Source organism: Eumetopias jubatus, unplaced genomic scaffold, assembly GCF_037043125.1.
Source record: "Eumetopias jubatus isolate StellerSeaLion01/CBP00866 unplaced genomic scaffold, mEumJub1_p1.0 scaffold_13, whole genome shotgun sequence".
In the NCBI taxonomy this organism is placed as follows: Eukaryota; Metazoa; Chordata; class Mammalia; order Carnivora; family Otariidae; genus Eumetopias; species Eumetopias jubatus.
In genome coordinates, this window is record NW_028274819.1 from 67,179,954 (window position 1) to 67,199,347 (window position 19,394).

Here is a 19,394-nt window from a genome sequence, read left to right on the forward strand (position 1 = left end):
TTGTTAAGCATCTGCCTTCGGCTCAGGTCATGATCCCAGGGTCCTCGGATCAAGCATCTGGCTCCCTGCTCAGCGGGAAGCCTGCTTCTCCCTCTCCCACTCTCCCTGCCGTGTTCCCTCTCTCGCTGCATCTCTCTCTGTCAAATAAACAAATAAAATCTTAAAAAAAAAAAGTGGAATAGCCTAAAAGTCAATTCATCCAACACATGCTAATAAACCACGTTCTGTTCGTGACACAAAATACTAGACAACAGCCAAAATAAACGAAGTAGATCTGTAAGTGTTAATGCAGCAAGCACTCCAAAATTGATTAAGTGAGAAAGGCAATTTGAAGAATGATAGGTCTTATACCATTGGTGTGCAAAATAACCACCAATGAACCAAAACTTTGAAATAGTAATTTATTCCTTACAGCTATATACATATGCACTAAATGCATAAAAAATGGTCTGGGAGAATATGTACAAAACTACATACAGGGCGCCTGGGTGGCTCAGTCGTTAAGCATCTGCCTTCGGCTCAGGTCCTAATCCCAGGGTCCTGGGATGGAGCCCCGCATCGGGCTCCCTGCTCTGCAGGAAGCCTGCTTCTCCCTCTTCTACTCCCCCTGCTTGTGCTCCCTCTCTTGCTGTGTCTCTCTCTGTCAAATAAATAAATAAAATCTTAAAAAAAAAAAAACTACATACAAATCTGGTAACAGTGGTTACCTCTGGGAAGGTGGGTTGGGAACCAGGACTGGGAATGACGGTCAAAGAAATTTAGCGTTCTCTGTATTTAAAATTTTTTTTCACAAGTGTAATAGTGCATTTATGATTTAATGGAAGAATTTTTTTTAATTTTTTTGAAGATTTTTAATTTATTTAACAGACAGACACAGCAAGAGAGGGAACACAGGCGGGGGGGGGGAGTGGGAGAGGGGGAAGCCGAGCAGGGAGCCCTGATGCGGGGCTTGATCCCAGGACTCCAGGATCATGACCTGAGCTGAAGGCAGATGCTTGACGACTGAGCCACCCAGGCGCCCCTGAAAGCATTTTTTTAAGGTAAGAAAATCATTAAGGATGTGCAGTACTATTTTTAGTAGTGAAAAGTTTGAACTACCTAATAGCGATAGAAATATTATTAAATAAATCATGGTACAATCCACATGGCAGAACTTAATAAAAATGTTCATTTTTATGTTTGCAGATGTAAAGAAGTTAGTAATTCATAGTTCCACTTAAAAGGAACTACATACTAATTATGATGTTCTGAATTATCCCATTTTTGTTAACAAATACATATAAAAAAGTTTCAGATAATTTTTTATAAAAGGTATATAGTTGTTTCTACATCAATGGGATTCTGCTTGTGTTTTGCTTCTGTATACCCTAATTTTTCCCTAAGGAATAAGTGTGTAATAAGAAAAATTGTATTTTAAAAAACGTCAACGAAATGAGGGAATTGAACTGGGGAAAGGTAAGAGGAAAAAATGTGTAATGGTGGATGGGAATAAGAAACTAGGGAAAAGGGCACTTCCGGCGTGGCATGCCTCTACCGGTCGCCTGTCGAGTGGACGGAGTGCGGTACCGAGGCCAGCCCGCCCCCAGCACCTGCTGCGGGCGCGGCTACACCATGGAGAGCCTTGATAAAAGGGCGCCGAATGCGGTGCAGCCGCCTGACCTCAGAAATGAAAGTTCACTGGCATCTACCCTGAAGACGCTCCTGTTCTTCACAGCTCTAATGATCACTGTACCTATTGGGTTATATTTCACGACTAAATCTTATGTTTTTGAAGGCGCCTTTGGGATGTCCAATAGGGACAGCTATTTTTATGCTGCTATTGTTGCGGTGGTCGCCGTCCATGTGGTGTTTGCCCTCTTTCTTTATGTGGCCTGGAATGAAGGCTCACGACAGTGGCGTGAAGGCAAACAGGATTAAATTGGACATCACCTTTTGATAGCATTAAATTGATTTTTTAAAAATGATAAATGTGTCTGGGATATTGATGATTTCAATAAAGTTGAGAACATGTTAAAATAAAAAAAAAAGAAAGTAGAGAAAAGATGTTTCAGGATTTTTTTAAAGAGATTTTTTTTTTCCAGAGAGAGTTAAGGGGAAAAATATTTTTGTTCTCAGAGTTTTTCAGTATACTTTCCAAGCCATCAAGTTTCTAAATATAACCAAAGATGATGATTTTACAAGCAAGCCAATATAAACATAGTAGATGTTTATATTTCTACATTAACAACATGACATTGGAGCTGCAAAAAGTTTTTTCAAATTGGCTATATTTTATTTTTCTAAAAAAAATAAGTCCCCTTTTGAGTCCCCTTTTAAAATATAACACCATCCCCACCCCGCCATGGCTTTAAATTTCAAGAGAAGTCAGAATTTAGGATGGAGGACAGAGGGGTGGAGGAGCAGGAGGGAGGTGGGGGGGTTAAGCATTTGGGCAGGAAGGGGAGGGGGAGGACTTTTTGCAGAGCCTTACCTAAAAGTAGTACTGCGTAGACTTTAATGTATATTTGGATCATCTAGGGATCTGGTGAAAGTGCAAGTCTAGGATGGGACTCCCGGATGATGCCCAGGCTCCTGGTCCATGGACAACTTGGAGCAACAAGGCCTTGGAGTCAGGGAATTTGCTCTTCCACCCTGGTCCGTCTGCGTTTCACTGGCCATGACTTCTTTCTTTCTAACCTAACATTTTTTTGTCAGGATACCCAATAGCAGAAGCTTTTCAGAAAGTCATCTTACCATATACAAGGTCCAGTTTAAGGCCCTGTGCATGGAAGTGAGGAAAATGGGAAACAGAATAGGGAACGGGCAGGAGCCCCTGAGACACAAATGTTATTTGTTAGCAAGGGTGTGGCATTATGGAAAAAGCCCTGGACCGGTTGTCGGAAGACCTGGCTTCATTAACCAGCTGTGTGCCTTTGTGCCAGTCACTTCTCTCCAGTCTTCCGTCTCTTTTCCTGTCAAAAGAATTGGTCTACCTGGCTTCTAAAATCTTTCCGGCTCTGACACTTGAGGAGTCTATGAAGAGAGCCTGTATCAACAGGAGGGAAGAAAAGAAAGATGTGCCACCACACACATAGCTGCTAAGGATCCTGTACATGTGGTATCATAATGGAAGAATTTTCCCCTTGTCTGCCCAGATGCAGAAAGGTTGGAGTGAGAGACTGGGAAGCATGCCTAGTATGAAATCCTAGTACCCTGACTTCCTGGTTTTGGCAATTTAGTCTTGGGAATCTGTCCCAGGCTCTGTAAAGTAAGACAGACCATGAAAACAGGCCCTCTAAGAACTTCAGTGTGGCTCTGGCAGCCTTCAGATTCTAAGGTCCTCAATCCTTGGGGCCACCCTCATGTTTTACCTCATTCCCCTACACTGATCAGCAGCCAAATTCTGAAGCCACTTGAGCTTACAGTCCCAGCCAAATGGCCCTGCTGCCTTCCTGTTTGTGAAAGCCTCCAATTCCCAGCCTGTGGCCAAATCCAATTTTTGCAGCAACTCAACCGTTCCCCCAAGATCACCCTCTGGACTTGAGTCTGCCACATGCTGCAGACTCTTTTTGGGCCTATAGCAGCCAAGCCTAAGGGAATTGGAAAGGCCAGATGGTGACACTTCTTTCTCTACATTTAAAGTGAGGCTCGGCCCCTAGTTTGATAAGCACAGGGTGGGAAAGGGAACTGCTGTGGTGAGATTACCTAGACTCTGGGGCAATCTCCTACAGTTCCGCCTCACACCCCAACAGACCTGCACTCTTCACCTTTTCACTTACGCAACGGGCCTATGGCTATTCTAGCAAAGACTCCCAAATCATCCATAAGCATGCTAGCTTCAGACTGCTTCCTGTGGTTTAAGGGCAGGCAGCCTCCATCCATGTTCCTGGGACCTCTGTCCCCCAGCAGACATTCACTCAGGGCATGGCCTCCTGAGGCATCCATTTGAGATGCAGGGACCCTGTGGGCTGCGAGAGGAGTTATTTTTCCCTCCGGCCCCAGCCTAGGCTGTGCTGAATGATGGGGCTGGCCAGCACAAAGACTGCTTTTTATAATGTTGGTCCTTGGTATTTTTGGTGTCTGGAAAGAGCTTCCTTTCCTCCCACAGTTAATTAGCAGCATAAGAGCATTTCCCTTTCCTCAACAGAAAGTCTGTCCCTGCCCCTGGGCCCAGGCAGAGGGGTGGCAGGTGTGGTGTCTAAACGCTCCCTGAGGTTAACCTCAAACTTCAGCTTAGAGCCACACTTGATGAGAAGCAAAGTGAAAAGCAGGGTTAGCTTCCATTGGGGCAGAGTCGGCAAGTGGGCACAGGCCCCTGGCAAGCCAGGGGATTATTTTCTAGTCTCCCAATCAGGTGAGGGGACAGGAGAAGGGGGTGGGAACCAATGTGTGTTTGACACGTTTGTGAATTGTTCCTATAACAAAGACTTTAAAACAAAACAAAACAAAACAAAAAAAAAACAGAGTGGAGCTTTATATATGTGAATGAGAGGCTCACAGAAGGACCTATTGTCAGGAGGAAAAATTGCATGAGTAATTGTGCATGACTTCAGTCTTCCCAGTAGAAATGTTAGGCGTGTTAAGGATGATTGTGGACATTCCAGTGTTTTCAGCACGGGGAATAGAGAGGAGGGAACTCCTAGGAGGTGAGGAGGCAGGTTGTCTAGCAAGGTAGGGGAGGCAAGAACCTAAAAAGCTCTTCCTCCACTTTTCTTGCTGGTTCCCATTCTTCTCTACTTAATTAAGGTACCACCTCCTCCAGGAAGCCTTCCTGCCCCTACCTCCTTCTCTCACCTCCCACTTTAGGTGTCCTTGATAGGTATCTACTGTCTTATCATTATTTACTAGACCATGATACTACTGATAGTTTAGAGAGCAGTGGGCGTGGACCCCAGCACCGGATTCCACCACTTGCTAAATGTATAACTCTGGCCAAATTACTTAATCTCTCTGTGTCTCAGTTTCCTCATCTATAAATGGGAGTAATAGCTACCTTCTAGGGTTGTTATCAGGATTAAATGTGTTAATACATATAAGGCACATAAAACAGTTCCTGACATATGGTATGCACTCAATAAATATTAGCAATTACTATTTTTATTTGTATCCCCAGTAGTTAACACAATTTGTAATATATCATGGGGCAGTGGTTTTTCAACCCTTGTATGTATTATCATTGCTTGAGCAGCTTTAAAAATATATGAATCTGGGCACCATCGGTCTAGGAGTAAAAACTGATCGTGGTATTTGGGGAAAGTTCCCAGGTACTTTTATTTTGCCTCCAAAGTCATAGGTGCTCAATGAATAGATGAACAGATGAACCAAATGGGATCAGAAGGAACCAACGCAGGTGACACCATCCTTAGGAATGTCAAAGCATGATTCTGTCCCCTTCAGAAAGTTTGTTATTTCCTGAGGCAGACTTCCAGAGAATGATATGACAGTGAATGTAATGGAATACATGAAAGAATATAATTCTCATCATCTCAACATACTGCTCAATTGAAGAAGCAGAAAAACGATTAGCTAGAGCTAATATTAGAGATCAATAGGTATTTCCTCCTGTGCTCTCTCTTGTTTATGCAGACTCATTGCTCAGAGAATTGCCATAACAACTCCAACCAGAGCTGAACTTTGACCTTTCCTCCGGTTTTAATTCCGACTTGCCACCAAGTCTTTAATTCAGTGGACGTAAGAAAACATTTAAAGACCCCAAATAAAGCATTTCTGCCCCTGTAATGTACAGTTGCAATATGTTGTTATTATAGCATATTGTAATTAGTTGTTTTATCGAGTTGGTTTACAAAATTTAAACTGACTGCGGCTTGTAAAACAGGAAATCAGGCATCTCATAATGGAAATAATGAACTATAGCCAGGGTTCTTACTCTCAAGGCCCATATATATTAATGGGGAAGTAAAGATAAACATACTGAAAACTAGAGAAAATGAATACAGTAGAGACATTTAAAAATAATATGTAGCAGGATAAAGTGGTCTTGGAGTCAGATTTAGGCCTATTTCTTATTAGCCGTCTGACCTCAATTAATTCAATTAACCTTCCTGAATTTCAGCTCCCTCATCAACCAAATGTGGATTCTGATGCTTATGTTACAGGATTGTTGTGAGGCTTCAGAGCGATACTATACGTAAGTGTCTGGCACTTTTTATTAAATGAAATCATCTTAATGAACAAAGAGCTATATTCCAGCAGCACAATTTGTTGTCAGCAATTTCATTATCAAGAGGAAAGATCATATGGAACAGGACTCAAATCAAAATGGAGAACTAAACATGAACATAGACCCGCCCTACCACCATAAATCCCTTAAAAGACAGAAATGATAGCAGAAAAAGCAGCAGAAATTATGATAAAAATCTGGATAGAAAGCAGTTAGGGTCACACAGACAGACAACTCAGGATGAGTATTAACATACTCCAAAACACTCGTAAGGTAAATTTCTTTGAAGGTGGGGGCAGGGAATCTCCTAGCTGAGAGGAAGCAAATAGAAAGAATACGAGGGGTTGGAAAGCACTCGTCAGGATTACTCATCTTTAAACTGCCCTGTGCACAACAGACCTCTCCTCTTCCCTCCACTTCAGGGAGCTATAGGTCAGGGGTAGGGGTCAGGAGGGTGGACTAAAACACAAAGCTTCACTCTAAGAAGGGAAATCCCCTGTCTGGGGAGGGTGTCTGCTGGTGTGTAAGGGCCTGTGAGAAAAGCAGGGCTGGAAGTAATCCTATCCAACTTCCATGGACACAGAGAGGAAAAAGGCAAAGCTGTTCCTGCCCAGCCTGTCAATTGTGGCTTCACTGAAGTAAAGGCCTCCATATTTTGGCATCTGGGGATGGGCAAAGGACCAAGTGGGGAGGAGGGTTGTCCCCTAGCCTGCCTCTCTGCCTGCTCTAAGCACCTTACTGGGAAGTCTGCAGTCAAAATGACCTACTCACAGAGTCCCTAGGTAACCCTCCATTCACCAAAGGAGACTAGAGGGGAAACAGACAGCTCAAAACTGAAGTGAAAACTTAAAACAAAATACCTGCTAATTAGTCCATTCTTCAAACATAGATATGATGAAAAACCAAGGATCACCAGATAGCTGAGGAAATTCAAACAGCTCTAAAGAAAAGGATTAAGATGAACAAACTGAGAGACGCCTGGGTGGTTCAGTTGGTTAAGCGTCTGCCTTCGGCTCAGGTCATGATCTTGGGGTCCTCGGATCAAGCCCTGCACCAGGCTTCCCTGCTCAGGGGGGAGTCTATTTCTCCCTCTCCCTCTGCCCCTCTACTACCCTGCTGTGCTTTCTCCCTCTCATTCTCTCTCTTGTGCTCTCTCTCAAATAAATAAATAAAATTTTTAAAATATATATTATCAAACTGAAAACTGACTCCGGAGAAAAGACAGATAAAGGAACAGAAAAGAACAGTTAAAAAATTCTAACAAAAATAAATAAATAAAATAAAAAAATCTAAATAGCATCATCCTTCAAAAGATCCGTGAGGATATTGTAGCAGGCTGCTATGAAAAAGAAACAACAAACAAACAGGGAATTAAAATTTATGTTAGTAAAACTAAAAAAACAGTAGATGCGATGAATAATAAGATGGCTGTGGCAAAAACTGGGGATGTTAAGAAGTTAAGTGTGAGGAGATGTTCCTGAATATATAGAAATGATCAGGAATGGAAAATTTGAGAGAAAAATTGAGAGACTACTAGGGACTGAATTGTGTTCCCCTCAAATTCATATATTGAAGCCCTAAACTCGGTGTGACTGTATCTGGAGATAGGCCCTGTGAGGAGGTGATAAAGATTAAATGAGGTCAATTCAGTAATTCAGTGGGGCTGGTGCCTTTATACAAAGAGGAAGAGACACCACAGCTATCTCTCTGCCATGTGAGGACACAGCAAGGACACGGCCAGAAGACAACTGTCTACAAGCCAGGAAGAGAGCCCTCACTGGAAACTGAATTGCCTAGCATCTTGATCTTAGCCTCCAAAATTGTGAGAAAATAAATTTCTGTTGTGTAAGCCACCCAGAATATGGTATTTGGTTATGACAGCCGAGCAGAGTAATACAGAGTAATACAGAGACACAAAGGATCGATTCAGAAGTGCCTCCTTTCATTCAAAAGAAATGCCAGGAAAGAACTGAGAATTGGTGGGGAAGAGATCCACAAAGAAATAATAAAAGAAAACTTCCCCAACCCGAAGAAAGTCTTCAATACTTCACAGGGCCTGCTAAGAGGCAGGCAAGGAACATTTTCAAAGATGCTTACTTGGACAAATACTTGGGATGTTTCAGAGCCAAAAAGAAAAAGAAAAAACTCTAAAAGTATTCAAAGAAGAAAAACAGGTTACCTACAAGGAACAAAAATGAATTGGCTGTCAGATTTCTGAAAGGTTACTCTGAATGCTGGACAACAATGAAGCAATCACTTCAAACGTGGAAAGAAAATAATTTTGACCTGGAATTATGTACCATGCTAGCTAAACTAGCTTTCCAATGAGGTAGCAAAATCAATACCTTTTCTTTTTACCCTCCAGGTCTTCAAAAGTGAGTAAACTTGATGAAATCCAACACTAGCAAGGTTTTAGGGAAAATGACCCCCTCAGACTCCATGGGAGTGTCATTTGATACTGCCGTTTTGACAGGGCTACTTGAAAGTATGTATCAACATTTTTTTTTTCCAGCTATCTAACCTGGAGAAGAGCTTTTACAAATGCACAGAAGGCTCGTCTAGCACTGTGGGGTCAGTGGTGCAGATCCTGGAGTCAGAGTGCTTTGTTCAAATCCCAGCTCTGCTACTTATTAGTTATGAGACTTTGGGTAAGATTACCTTAGTGCCTCTCCAGTGAAATGAGGATGATAATATGTACTCCCTATTTCATAGGGTTGTTCTGAGAATTGAGTGAGTTACTACATGCAAAGTGCTTAGAACAGATCTTTGTACAGACTAAGCATTTGATAAATGAGTATTATTGTCATGTATTATAAAGAGAAGTTAGATGTTATCTTAGGACATTAGACAGTAAAATACTTCCTATTTTGTGCCACTGGAAATACATTATGCTGCAGTGTTTGATGTGGCACAATATTGGAGGACCTAATATCTATAAATAGGAGAATGGTACAACTATACTATGGAATACTAGGCAGCCGTTAATAAAAAAGGTGGTAGAATTATACTAACTCTATGTGCTATCAAGGTAAGATCCCAAGGACATATTGCTAAATGAAGGTGAGGAAGGATAAGCAAATTGCTGAACAATGTATATAGATTATCCCATTAAAAAAATACATGAATGTACATATTGCACATGTTACACAGAGGCATACCACCGTAGGGCAAAGCAGGGGGAGCTGTCTGTCCTGAGTGCAGGCAGTAAGGGGATATAGCAACTGAGGATAATTTAAAACAATAATTTTAGAGGCGCCTGGGTGACTCAGTCGGTTAAGTGTCTGCTTTCGGCTCAGATCATTATCTCAGGGTCCTGGGATGGAGCCCCGCATCGGGCTCCCTGCTCAGCAGCGAGTCTGCTTCTCCTTCTTCCTCTGCCTCTCCCCACTGCTCCTGCTCTCTCTCTCTCTCTGTATCACTTTGTCTCAAATGAATAAATAAAAAATTCTTTAAAAAACAAAACAATAATTTTAAGGAATAACTTGAAAATGATAATAGATGACAATAAAATCTATTTAATCTGCTTCTTATTATCACCACGAACAATGGAAACAAACAATGTCAGTGATAAAATGCTCCTCCAGCCAGGGCAGTCAGCTCTTCCTGTCCCCCCAGCCTGTAATCCTGGATGCTACTGCAGCTTCCCAAGTGCATAGAAAACCTTAGAGCAGAAACTGATGGTACGGACTAAACAGGATAATTTACAGAAGGAAGTGGAGTTAAGTTGGGGGGGGGGCATGAGCAGGATTTTTACTTTTCACTTGCTACTCATTTAAACTTTTTTTTGCCAAGAATATATTTACTTATAGTTTGCACTTCTATAGTTAACACTTTTTTAATTTAAAAAAATAACATGGTAGACAAAAAGATTTATTATAGGAAGTCAGAAAAAATGGAAGCCAACAATAGCCTATAACCATTCCTCCAAATATTTTAGATTATGGAATATGGGTTAGGTATGGTGACTGCATTTTCAGAACTAAAAATTGGAAGCCAGTGTCTGCCAAAGAATTTTTGGTACAACTTCTGAGTAGGAGAGGCAGCCTGGGACATCCAATCTAGGTGCCAATAAAATGGAATTTCTGGGACCATCTGATGGTTTATTATTACAAATAGACTGTCTGAAACCAGGTCTGTCCATGAGTCCCTAATCCCACTCCATTTTGGGATCCTTTTGAAAATGAACTCCTCCTGATAGGATATCAGCTTAAAACCTAGCATTCAGCCTGCCTTACCCTGACTTCCCCCAGTTCAAGGCCTTAAAGCCTTTGCTCCCCCTGAGCTCTGCCAGGAGAGCAGGCGGAGTACTCCTAACTTCTCAGTTGCCACAGCAGCATCCCCAGGCACACTGTCTGTCCTCACCTGAAAAGGCAGCTGTTTTCCTGACTCTCTATCAGCCCCCTACTAGCCTACCCACCCCCAGCCCAGTCACCTTCTGCAACCCCCACAATCCTTCCCACCCTCTCCACCCCACTCCTTGTGTGTCGCTGAGCCAGTCTGGCCTGGGTTACTGATACCAATCCTGCTGATACTAGCACAGGCAATTCCAGGCACAGGATAAGCTGAGGCTGTGAAAATGAAATGGTTGGGTACAGAAAGGAGGAGGGTGATAGACCCAGAGAAACAGGAAAGAATGCTCCTCCAGCCAGGGCAGTCAGCTCTGCCAGGAAACCAGACTGACATGAGCTGAGTGGAAAAGAGAAGTTGGAGCAGGTCTCACAGAATATCTTGGGGCCAGTTAAGGAAGTGGGAGAGAAGTAAGTCAAGGTAAATGCATGAGTATTCATCACTGAGAAGGACCAAATGAAAGGCCCCCATAGGCCCCAGAGCATTCTGTGGGGAACAGGGAAAGAATGTGTGTCAGGAAGATGTGCTCCCCACCCTGGCTGTGTGACATCAAGCAAGTTCCTTAATCCCCTGAGCTTTATCTGTAAAGTTGGGGTCCTTCTAAACATTAAATGGATTCAGGTAGGTAAGACTCTCAGGCCAGCATTCAGTAAAGCTGAATTTCTTTCTCCTTTCATCAAAATGTTGATGGTGACGATGAAAACTTACCTGCACCCTCTCACTACCCACTCCATCCTCAGTGTGAGCAGTGGACACACTAAATAATAGTGAATTATGATAGCTAACATTGGTTGAGGGCATATTATTTGCAAGCTTTATTCTAAACTCTTCGCAGCATTACCTCAATCCTCACAACCCTACAAAGGAGATAATAGTAGTAGTCCTAGTTTACAAGTGAGAAAGTCAAGTCTCAAAGAAGTAATTCGCCCAAGATACATAACTAATAAGAGGCAGAACCAGGATGAAAATCCAGCTCTAATTGCAAAATCCATGCTCTTTACCACTGCATTGTATTCCTTCCCACTAGTAAGGCAGAAAATAGAGAAAAGGTTAAACAACTAAAGGTCCTGTCCAAGGCATTGATGAAGATCAGTAGGAGGGTTCCTGTTACCCTGTTTCCCTGCATGAAAGCAGCTGCTGTAGGAAGCTTCCCAGAGAGTTCCCATCTGATCCAGAAGAGACGCCACTGCTGAAATGAAGTCATAACCCCCTCCCCAACTGCCAGAGATGGGTGGTGACATCCGAAAGCAAGCAGATCACATATGTAACCAGTGCAAATAAAGCTGTAGGCAAGGGCATTGCCTCGTGTTATGAAAGTATCTTGCAATAAAGAATGTGGTAACTGAGTCCAAACAGAAGGGTGATGACTTGGCAGGCAGTCTGGAACAAGCCAAGTTAAAGTTTGCCCATGTGTCTACAGCTCTGTCCACCCTGATTTTAAATGCTCCATACTGATTCTGTGGGCAGAAAGCCCTGGGATGAGAAAGGTCTGAAGGAGATGCTGCCTGGGGAAGGCCAAAGCACCCAACAAGCAAAAGAAATTACTAGTTAATTTAGTAATGCCAATGACATTAGAGGATTTCATTAATGTAGCAGTCAGCACCACCACTTCATTTATTCACTCATTCATGTATTTATCCAGGAGACATTTATAGAAAGCCTACTGTGCTCCAGGCCCTGTGCTAGGTGCTGGGACATTATAAAGAGTCCCCAGGAGCTTACAGGGAAGTCAGGAGATGGTAGAAAGCAGGCTCTTCTGATACAATCAGGTAAAACTCTGCTATGGGTGAGGGCCTGCCATATGCAACCATGCTGTCTGTCCTCCCTGCAAGGAAGTGATTATGCCAATGGGAGTTGGGAAATACCTCCTACAATGTGCAAGCCAGAAAAGGACTTTAAGAAGTAGTCCAACTCCCTCACTGTGTTAAGAAGGAAGCCATGGGCCTGCGTTGTAAAAAAGGATATACTGCAAATTAAGACTACCATAGTTTGGGGCGCCTGGGTGGCTCAGTCGTTAAGCGTCTGCCTTCGGCTCAGGTCCTGGTTCCAGGGTCCTGGGATCAATCCCCACATTGGGCTCTCTGCTCGGCGGGAAGCCTGCTTCTCCCTCTCCTACTCCCGCTGCTTGTGTTCCCTCTCTCACTGTGTCTCTTTCTGTCAAATAAATAAAATCTTAAAAAAAAAAAAGACTACCATAGTTTATATCAACTGAATGGCTCTATCACAAGTGCTGCAGGAATTTAGGGGTAACAAGCATCACTGTGAGTCAAAGAAGGCTTCCTGGAAGAGGTGGAACTTAAACTGAGCTTTCCTGGAAAAATAAGGGATGTGTGTATGTGTGTGTATGAAAGAGAGAGAGAGAGAAAGGGAAACACCTGGTTTTTAGATATTCATCAAATTGCTCCTTAAGACTATTTAATTTTCTTTTATCTGGTTTGTTAACTACCCAAAGTCCTTAAGATCTGAAATTTTTTGTTTGTGTGTTTGAGAAGATCTGCTACCAGATATGATAGGATTAGCTGTACAGGCTTCGGAGTCTGACAGACCTGGTGTCAAATCCACATTCCACCATTTTCTAATTGTGTGACCTTGGTTTCCTCATCTGTTAAATGGGGATAATAATGCCTACCGTAGGACTGTGGTGAGTGTTAAATGAAGTAATATACATAAAGCATGTAGCATAGCATTTCCTGACACTCAGGAAACACAAAGCATAGCTTCTTAAATGTTGTGATAATTACTTACCTGCATGGACCTTATAACATGTACAGTGTATTCTGTATTCATTCAGTTTCTGTTAATTCTTTTATCAAACAGTTAGGCACACTGCCAGACACCATGCTGGATGTGGGACAAGCTGTGTACCAGACAGACATTTTCCCTGCCTGCTCAGGGCAGTTTAAAGGGATGTGAGACACATAAACACACAATTGTGGTACAATGTGAGTTGCACTGTAATAGGGGTGGGTACTACTGATTGTTGGTCAGCTCTGGGAAGGCTATGAACTTTAAGGGCCATACTAGGGCCTTTGGAGAACTGACCTACCAGGATGCAGTTGCTCTGAAGACATAACTGGAAGATGCTCCCACCAGCAAAGTCATTACCACTTCTTTTTTATTAAGTTTTTTGTTTTAATTCCAGTATAGTTAATGTACAGTGTTATATTACTTTCAGGTGTATGATATAGTGATTCAACAATTCTATACATTACTCAGTGCTCATCATGATAATTGTACTCTAAATTACCTTCACCTGTTTCATCCATCCCCCCCCCTGCACCTCCCCTTTCGTAACCATCAGTTTGTTCTCTATAGTTAAGAGTGTGTCTTGTTTTCTCTCTCTCTCTCTTTTACCCTTTGCTTGTTTGTTTTGTTTCTCAAATTCCACATATGAGTGAGATACGGTATTTGTCTTTCTCTGACTGACTTATTTTCTTAGCATTATACTCTTTAGCTCCAACCATGTTGTTGCAAATGGCAAGATTTCCATCTTTTTTATGGCTGAATAATAATCCATCATACTTCTTCTTTATCCATTCATCTATCTATGGACAGTTGGGCTGCTTCCATGATTGAGCAGATAATGCTACAATAAACATAAGGGTGCACATATCCCTTTGAATTAGTGTTTTTATATTTTTTGGGTAAATACCCAGTAGTATAAGTACTGAATCATAGGGTTGTTCTGTTTTTAACTTTTTGAGGAAACTCCGTACTATCTTCCACAGTGGCCACACCAGTTTGCATTCCCAGCTACAGTGCATGAGGGTTTCCTTTTCTCCACATCCTCACCAATAGCTGTTGTTTTCTTGTGTTGTTAATTTTAGCCATTCTGACAGATGTGAGGTGATGTCTTGTTGTAGTTTGATTTGTACCTTTCTGATGATAAGTGATACTGAGCATCTTTTCATGATTCTGTTGGCCATTTGGATGTTTTCTTTGGAAAAATGTTCAGGTCTTCTGTGCATTTTTTTAGTTGGATTATTTGTTTTTTGAGGTGTTGAGTTGTATCAGTCCTTTATATATTTTGGCTACTAACCCTTGATTGGATACATCATTTGCAAATATCTTCTTCCATTCAGTAGGTTGCCTTTTAGTTTTGTTGACTGTTTGCTGTGCAGAAGCTTTTTATTTTGATGAGTCATTACCACTTCTTGATAGTTCTGTGTTTGCTCTATATTTTGTACAATGTCATTTCTACCTAATAGCAGAATAATCTGGATAGAAAAGGAAATTTTCTCTTACTAGTCCAGCATTCAGCAGAAACTACAAGAAGCAGTAAAAATACACCCGAGGTTAAGCTCTAGACAATTTTCCTGGCTCCTCTCTCCTAGTGTGTTTAGTACCTGTGGCAGCAAGCATCCAAAATGGGTCCCAATGATCCCCACCTCCTGAAAGTTACACCCTCGTGTGGTGCCCTTCTGCACTGTACCATGTTTGGTCTTTGTGACCAATAGAAAATGGTAAAGTGATAGCATGCCACGTCTAAGATTAGGTTATACTCTTGGATGCTCTCTCACACATGCTCTCTTTCTCTTGGATGACTTCCCTTGGAGAAAGTCATATCTTGAGCAGACCTCACATGGCAAGGAACTGAAGCCTCCTGCCAACAGCCACATGAGTGAGCTTAGAAGTGGATTCTCCAGCCCTAGTCAAGTCTTCAAAGACTATGGCCTTGGCCAACAGCTTGACCTCATGAACTACCTAGCTAAGGCATTCCCAGATCCCTGAGTCCTAGAATATATGTGAGATAATAAATGCTTGTTGTTTTAAGCTACTTGGGGTTGGGGTAATTTGCTTTGCAGCAATAGATAACTAATACAGTGCCCCTCTTCTATGCTTCCCTGTCATGGCACTTACCACACTGTGTTGTAATTACTTGTGTATGCTTCCATCTCCTCCACAGACTGTGAGCTTAATGGATACTGTGTCTTATTGTCTTTGGATTGTCATCACTTGGAACATGCCTAGTCCATAGCAGATGGTCAAAAAACTTTGTTAGATGAGTAACTTGCCTTTGTATAGCACATTAAAATTTATGAAGCACTGATGCACTCATATAGTCTTCATGGCACCCCTAGAAGATAACTACTGATATTATCCCCACTGAACAGATGAGAAAATTGAGGCTCAGTGACTCAATTATCTCATAGCCAATGGTTAATAAAACCAGGACTCAAACCCAAGTAATCCAATTCCTAGTCTATGCTCCTTCCTCCAAACCAACCTGCTCTTCATTTAGCTTGTGGGGGAAGAGGGTAGGAGAAAAATTATTCTAAAGAATGGAGTGCTGTCCAGTCGTGATGGAGCTCCATAGAAAGGGCAGTGGACAAGAATATGGCTCATTTATGAATAGGCCAGGTCTCTGTGGGCCTTCCCCACACCACACATGCAATATTTCATTTAATCATCACAAACCCAAAGTAGGAAATCAATCGTTATTATTCCCACTTCACAGATGAGGAAACCAAGGCAAGATCTCATATATTAAATTGTAGAGCTAGGACTCAGGCAAATGTATTCAAACTCCTAGTTCAAGGCTCTTCTTGTAAAACTCAGACTGCTTCCTTTTCCTAGTCCTGGACAGCTGGGTTTGGGGCCCAGATAGAATGCCTGATTCCAGCAGGGATAGACTGGGCAAGATATCACAGAGTCCCAGACAATGAGCAGACATGACTAATGCAAGGACACTACCTGTGTGGCTACATTACACTTCACCCTCATGCTGAGCTCCAGTCACTGATTTTCAGGCCCAAGGTCCAAGGTTTCATAGGATCCCTTTTATCAAAGAAGGGAGATATGCCACTATTGTGGTTAGAGTCATTTTCAGTTTGCACATCTTTAAAATGGGAAAAATAATTGTAGTAATGGTTAGATGAGATGATGTATATAAAATGGCTGGCATGTAATAGGTGCTCACAAGCATGTAAATATTCCGCTCCCTTCCGGCTCTATTCCTATGGGACGTTTTTAGGACAGGAGCACATAGTGTTTTGTGAGTCTCTCTTCTTCCCATAAGCTGAAGTCTTAGCAGCAACAGTGGAAAGCAGAGGGAGAAGAGAATATTTCTGAGGGCTCTGTGCAGTCTCCAGCCTGAAGGGTGCTCTGCAGTGGGATTTCTGCTTTATGTCAGCTGTGCAGTGGGGAAGGAAGACCTCCATTCTTTGAAGGCAGGTATCATGCTGAGGAGAAGAAGCCCCAGCTGTTCTGTGGGATCTAGTGGAATGTGCCTTGGGGCTGCCTGACGCCTTGCTGGGTTGGGTAAACTTGGCCTGTTGGTTTCCATCCAAGAGACCTTTCACCTTGAGGGTTCAGTGACCAGAAAAACATTCCAGAAGCCAATAATTTTTCATTCTCCAGGGAGCCAGGGAACAGACAGTTTCTGGGCTGGACATTGGGGACAAACCCATGAGAGGGCCTCTGTGCTGAGGACTCCATCTAATCCCAGGAAATGCAGTCCTGGTTCCATGTGCTAGAAGACACAGCTTCCTGCCAGGAAAAGGATCTGGGCTTTGTCTTCATGCACGCCAGCATTTAGATGTGACTGTCTAGGGTTTCATGGATGGGTTGTGGAGATGGCCAGTCCCCAGGTGGAAATCAGAGTGAGCCTGACTCTTGCAATCCTGTTCAATGAAATTCAGAGCAATTAAACAACCAAGTGAGAACCTACCAGGTGGAAGTAGGCGACATTGTGGAAAGGCCATGGACTTTGAAGTTGGAGTCTTCATTTGAATCCTAGCTCTACCATCTACTAAGTATGACTTGGGAAGGATATTTAACCTCTTTAGGCCTCAGTTTCTTTATCTGTAAACTAAGAGAAATAAAGTAATGGTAATGCCTGCTCTGCAGGGCTGAGGTAAGGACTGAATGAAGTTGTCATATGTAAAGGGTAGAGAAAAGTGCCTGCTGCCTGATCAGTGCTCAATAAACCAATCTTTATTATTACATTTCATGTGGAGATGGATGAGAAGTGAAAACAGCCACAGTAAGGAAGACAGTACATGTAATATTCGATATAACTCCTTTGATTTTTTTGACCAGCATATCCTGGGGAACCTCCTAAGTGCTAATGACTAGGGATATAGGAACAATGGCCCCAACCTATAAGAACTAAGAATTTTGTACCTGAGATGGATAAGTAAGCAAACAATTTCTATCGAACTTACAAGTGGTCTAAGATAAAGGATAGAAAATGCTGTCAGAGCAGAGTGGAGGAGGTGCTCACATTACCTGAAGGAGTCAAAGAGGCCTTGCTGAGGAAACAACCATTGGGCTCCATTGGCTAAGTCTTGAAAGATGAACAAGCAGGTGTTCACTAGGTGAAATGAGTGTAGAAGAACACATTGCTGACATTGGGGACAGTGTGTGGCAGAAACATGGAGGCGTGAAAGAGTTTGATTAGAGGAATGGGAACCATGGAGTCACTGGATGGAAGAGACATGATAAAAGACCATCAACCTTGAGAGATACTAAAAAGACCTTGTTTGCCTGCTGAAGGGATAGGACTTTGCCCTGGAGGCAAAGGGGGTTTTAAAGTAAAAAAAACAAGGGGCACCTGGGTGGCTCAGTTGTTAAGCATCTGCCTTCGGCTCAGGTCATGATCCCAGGGTCCTGGGATCGAGCCCCACATCGGGCTCTCTACTCCGTGGGAAGCCTGCTTCTCCCTCTCCCATTCTCCCTGCTTGTGTTCCCTCTCTCACTTGTCTCTCTCTGTCAAATAAATAAATAAAATCTTTAAAAAAAAAGTAAAAAAACAAGATGATTAATTTGTTTTCAGGAAAGATAACTGGGTGGAGGATGGGGTGCAAAGGGGAAAGACTAGAGGCTGGGAGACTGGAAGCGTATGAAGATAAGAAGCTCATCTCGGTTACATAATCAGGAAGTTGGTGGGGTCTCAGGAAGAGAGGCTAGACCTCTTGGCTCCTAGTGTGAGCTTTTTCGATTAGATTGCTCCTCCTGCCACATCTTTGAAACCTGCCTACTAAGCAAACCTTGACCTAAAATTACAGTGCTCACTGTGAACCGGAAAATAAAGCATGCCAGATCGCAACTAGTTTGATTTGGACCAAGGCACATGCTCTTTATCCATGGTTCATCACAGCATTAAAATAGTTCAACATTTTTCTGAGCATTTACTCCCTGAGGTCTGTACTCCTAAGGAGAATGCAAATTCTTCTTGACTTGGGCCAGTCATTTATCCATTTGCTCAATTCATCCATCCATTTATCCATCCACAGAACCACAGAAATATATCCTCAGCTACTGTATTCTAGTCTGGCTAAGTCCTGGGGATAGAGAGATGGAAGGCAATCTCTGCCCTGAGAAAGCTCAGCCTACTGAAGGGGGAGACCAAAAAGTAAATAGACAGGGACAATCCAGTGTGGTGGGTGCTCATATAATGAGAGAGAGGTACTAACTGCTATGGGAGCTTGGAACAGGCACACTTAATAGTCTGAGCCATCGGGGAAGTAGAGGACACTTGTTGAAGCCTTGAAGGGCAAAGAAGAGGGTGCAGAGGTACTCTGATTAGAACGAAGAGCATATGCTGCTTGAGGTTACAGTGCAGTGGCAGAAATGATTAGAATTCGAGAATTCAAGGGTCTTCTAGCCCCGAAACCAAACACATGCTTTGCCTATTTTAATCAAATAAACCACATTAATCCAGATTTAACTGATGGCTTCCTTCTGGTACCTCACTGCACAAGAGTAAGCCAGTGCCCAGTTTTCCCCAAATTACCAAATAGGCAAAGTTTGCTTGGTGGCTTCTGACGTCCTCTTCCAGTGCCCGTCTCAGGACACCTCAAACTCTGGCCCTAGTACGCTAAATTGTTCCTCCAAGAACCAAGAGCCCTCTTCAACCACCTCCCCTCCCACCCCCCCAGGAGCC

At 42.7% G+C, this 19,394-nt stretch overlaps 1 long non-coding RNA gene and 1 pseudogene across 2 annotated transcripts in view; both read left to right on the forward strand.

Annotated features, from left to right (window-relative positions):
* The window catches only part of LOC148162670 (uncharacterized), a 139,581-nt gene that overhangs the window by 64,384 nt on the left and 55,803 nt on the right, over window positions 1–19,394 (forward strand). The window lies entirely within an intron of this gene.
* Window positions 1,612–1,918, forward strand: LOC114226605 (vacuolar ATPase assembly integral membrane protein VMA21 pseudogene; annotated as a pseudogene).